The following is a 4310-nucleotide window of genomic DNA, read 5'->3' as shown; positions in this document are numbered from 1 at the left end:
TAAATGGAGGGATACAGGGGATATGGGTTGGGCAAACTCTGAGAGCAGAGAGGCAACAAGTAAAGATTGATCAAAGGCTAACAGATATGGAGCAGATGAGGTGGGCAGCTAAGGTATATAAGTTCCTAAACATGGAACAGCTTGAACACAAATTGGACGAAACGGACTCGAAAGCTAAGAAACAAATTTTTACAGGCGGGCTGTGGAACGAAGTGAGTAGAAAACAGAGCTAAGGATCCAGGGAGAGAGAGAGAGATGTGGGAATGAAGTATGCAAGAGAAATCAGCTTTAACTACCTATAGACCGACACAATATTTACAAACAAGCCCGCGTTTGCCCACACACTGCGCGTGCCCACCGGTGTGGGTACGCGCAGTGCCCACACCAGGTGTGGGCACTGCGCGTGCGCAGAAACTTAATTCGCGTGAAGTGAAACGCCTGCTCATGCGCCGTGCCGTCGACAGCGCCACCACAGCTACATGACGTCAGGGCCGCATGTTGGTCTATAGCCTATCAGTTACAGAAACAGAAAACCAGGAAAGAAACTGTTTTATAATTCTCGGGGGAGCTCTTTACCGTTTGAGGTCAGAACTGGGGTACTAAGAACGAAGACTTATAGAGCAAAATTCGAAGATATAGATACACTTTCTTGTATATGTGGAATGGAGAGCGAAACTATGGGACACTTGGTTTTGAGGTGCAAGGGGCTTAAACCTGCCCTCCCTGAGGGGAGAACAGACGTAGAGGAGGCCCTGGGTTTCAGTGGCGAAGATGGAAGGGTAGATTCTGAAAGGGGTGAGGTATAACGAAAAGGAAGTTAGAGCATTGATGAAAGGAGACTAGGGAAGACTGAAATTGGTAAAAGCAACTAGCACAACTGGAGACATGGAGGACAGAAGATAACTGGGACTCCCTTACGCGTGGTTCCGGCTCCAAGTCTCAACCCTGTCTCTCAGTGGGTCTGAGTTCTGAAGGAATCCCAACAAGGTTGACCAGGGGAAAATTAGCGACTCCCTCGCCGGGGGGAGAAGGCTGGGGTGCGTTTTCCTTTTACAGCGAAGCTGTTAAGGGCTAGGTTCCTCAGGATTGTGTGCGGCACCAAACAAGTGTCGACACAAAACTCTGGACAGCTACCGCCATCTATGAGCGACGGCGGCAACCAGACAACCGGCTTGCCGGCCTCGCTCATTGATGGCGGAAACCTTTTTAGCCTTTCCACTCTGGTCTTCACCACAGAGGAAACGTTGAATTTCTCTAGGCGTCGTCCTAGATGTCATTCCAGAAGTCGTCCTTAAGGTCGTCCTAGAAGTCGTCCTTAAGGTCGTCCTTGAGGTTGTCCGAAAGGTTGTCCTCGAGGCCGTCCTAGAAGTCATCCTTGAGGTCGTCCTAGAAGTCGTCCGTGAGATCGTCCTCGGCGTTGTCCTCCAGGTCGTCCTTGAGGTCGTCCTAGGCGTTTTTTTTAAGGTCGTCCTAGAAGTCGTCCTAGTGGTCGTCCAAGAAGTTGTCCTTTGCTGGTCTTCCTTCTTCACCAGAGTGGAAAGGCTGAAAGTTTATTTATTTTATATTTGTCCGATCCGCCAAAGGTCAGCCTGATGGTTCATTCCCCCGGAATGAACCATCAGGCTGACCTTTGAAGGAAAGAAATCGGGTATTTAAGTGAGGAGGAAAGCATTTTCTCAGGCTAGGTGGCGCAAGCTACCGGCCGTTACAAAGGGCATAGCCAATATCATCCATTCATCTATCCGGCTCACTAGCGCGATGCCACGACGGACTCGTCCGTCGCTTTATTTATTTATTTGTTTATACTTATTTATTTATACCTAACCTCAATGCTTCGGGGGCGTTATAGAGGGGAGTGGGTCAGTACAAGTGGTTTTGAAGGGCTAGTCAGAATTGCTTGGAGTCGGGTATGGTAACTATGGCGTCCGGGAGGTCATTCCAGTCCACAACTGCTTCAGGGATGAGAGTATGCTGGTGTGCTTGACTTGATGACTTGGGACGGGTGATCTTGCATGAATGGTCCAGTCTTGATGATGTGTGGGTGGGCGGGTTCAGAAGAGACATTTTCAAGGTGTGTAAAATACTTTATGAAGAAGAGAAAGACGGTGGGAGGAAAGTAGAGAAAGCTTAAGACGAGACTTCATTGATGATACACTTGAGGTACGAGAATAGTCATTAAAAATCAAGTGAGCAGCACGGTTCTGAACGGATTCAATGTAGTCTGTCAAATTTTTCTGATGAGGATGCCAGATGGATGACGCATATTCTAAATTAGGCCGAACGATAGTGGTGTGTAAAATAAGGTTTAGGTTTTCAGGTGAGGATCTAAAGTTTCGGCGAATGCAGCCTAGAGAGCGGTTTGCTGGGGATATAACTGTTTTAACTTGAGTATGCCATGATAGATTAGGTGTGAGATGCAAGCATAAGTACTTGTATTGGTTAGTATAATCAATGGGGACAGAATTCAAACGAAGTACAGGATAGGTAATTGGCAATGAACGAAAAAAGCACATGCATTGACATTTGTTAGGATTTTAGGACATGCACCATGTGTTACACCATTCAGAAATTTTAAAAGTGTCGTCCTGAAGCGTTACAATATCATCAGTAGAAGTTATTTTACGGTAGACTACACAGTCATCGGCAAAAAGCCACACAGTGATAGAGATGTTAAAAAGAAGGTCATTAATATAAATTAGGGAAAGTAATGGGCTGAGTACTGTCCCCTGGGGGACACCAGAAGAAACAGAGCACAGGGAGGATTTGGTGTAATTAGGATAAACAAACTGACGACGTTAAAGAAGGAATGATTCGATCCATTTTAGTATATTAGGGTCAATCTTTAGCATAGAAAGTTTCGGCAGAAGGAGGTTATGTGGCACTTTGTCAAAGGCTTTGGCAAAATCCAGAAATACAGCACTAGTGGGGTAGCCGGAGTCAAGGTTTAGGTGAAGGTCATTAGTAAGAAATAGGAGCTGCGTTTCACGAGAAGTTGCGGCGGTAAACCGTGCTGCGCGTTGCTAAAAAAAAGAGTTGCATTCGAAGAAATCAAACAGATGAATGAAAATGATATGCTCCATGATTTTAGATTGGATGCAAGTAAGAGATATAGGACTGTAGTTGAGGGGAGAGGACTTACTGCCGCTTTTGTGGACAGGAATAACCTTGCCGATTTTCCAGTCCTCAGGCACCACCCCCGACTCCAAAGACTGCTGAAACATTTTGGTCAGAAATAAACTACAAGAGAGGCTAGTGTTACGTAATATTTTAGTGTTTATATTGTCAACGCCAGAGGACGACGAGACCTTTAATAAGTTAATAATTCGAGATACACAATTAAAGTCTACCAAAACAAGGTCCATTGGAAAATAATAAGCAGGAACGTGACCAGGAAAACAGTTGGTAGAAATAGGTGTAAACACATTCCAAAAAAACATCATTAAACATAGCTGCGCACTGATCATCTGGCACATCACCCGAGTCGCTAAAAATCTTTGGCAAAGCGTGGTCTTTTGAGTTAACAATACTTCAGAAACGACGAGGGTTGTTAAGTAATATAGAAGGGAGCGTCTGCTGAGAGTACACGCTTTTGCACTCTCGTAGTTTCATGTTGTAGTTAGGGTCACCATTTTTATATTTAGACCATGACTCAGGGGTGTCATCACGTTTAGCAGCACGGAAAAGCCTTTGATTTTTGTTACAGAGAGACCTAAGCTGTCGATTGAACCATAGTTTCGTACAGGAAGGCCTGAGGTATTTGAATGGGATGCGAATGTTAACAAGTTAATCTAACTTGTTTTTAAATAAATTTCAATTCTCGTTAACATCTCGTGAGTCAAAATTAATTAAGAAAAAAGAGAAATAGTCACACTGGCTCGGTTCATTTCTTCGTAATTGGCTTTTGTCGTATAACAATATTTTCTTTCCTGAACGAACAGTTTTTTCTAGTTTCGACTTTTATGTAAGAATAAATTGATTTGTGGTCACTGATGCCGTCCAAGAATACCAAAGGCGTTGGAAATATTTCAAGGTGAGAAGTAAGAACAAGATCTAAAATGTTTGAACAGGAAGGAGAGACTCGCGTAGGAAGGAAAACTATCCGAGAAAGACTGAAATCTAAAACGACGTCAATAAATTGACAAACACGAGTTTTTAGAGCAGACAGGAGTTGCGGCTACTCTCGTCAAGCTTCGTCCTGTTTGCCGTTTGGGGCATCCGCAAATGATGAAAGAGGTCATGCGCAGTCCTTGCCTTTACCCATTCTGTTTGGTTCCCTTGTTTACTGCATGGTTCAGGAACGAGACGGGAAA

This window comes from Ixodes scapularis, unplaced genomic scaffold (genome assembly GCF_016920785.2).
Source record: "Ixodes scapularis isolate PalLabHiFi unplaced genomic scaffold, ASM1692078v2 PGA_scaffold4__175_contigs__length_147842914, whole genome shotgun sequence".
Taxonomy (NCBI): Eukaryota; Metazoa; Arthropoda; class Arachnida; order Ixodida; family Ixodidae; genus Ixodes; species Ixodes scapularis.
The sequence above is the reverse complement of the archived record's forward strand: the minus strand, read 5'-3'. Positions refer to the sequence as shown.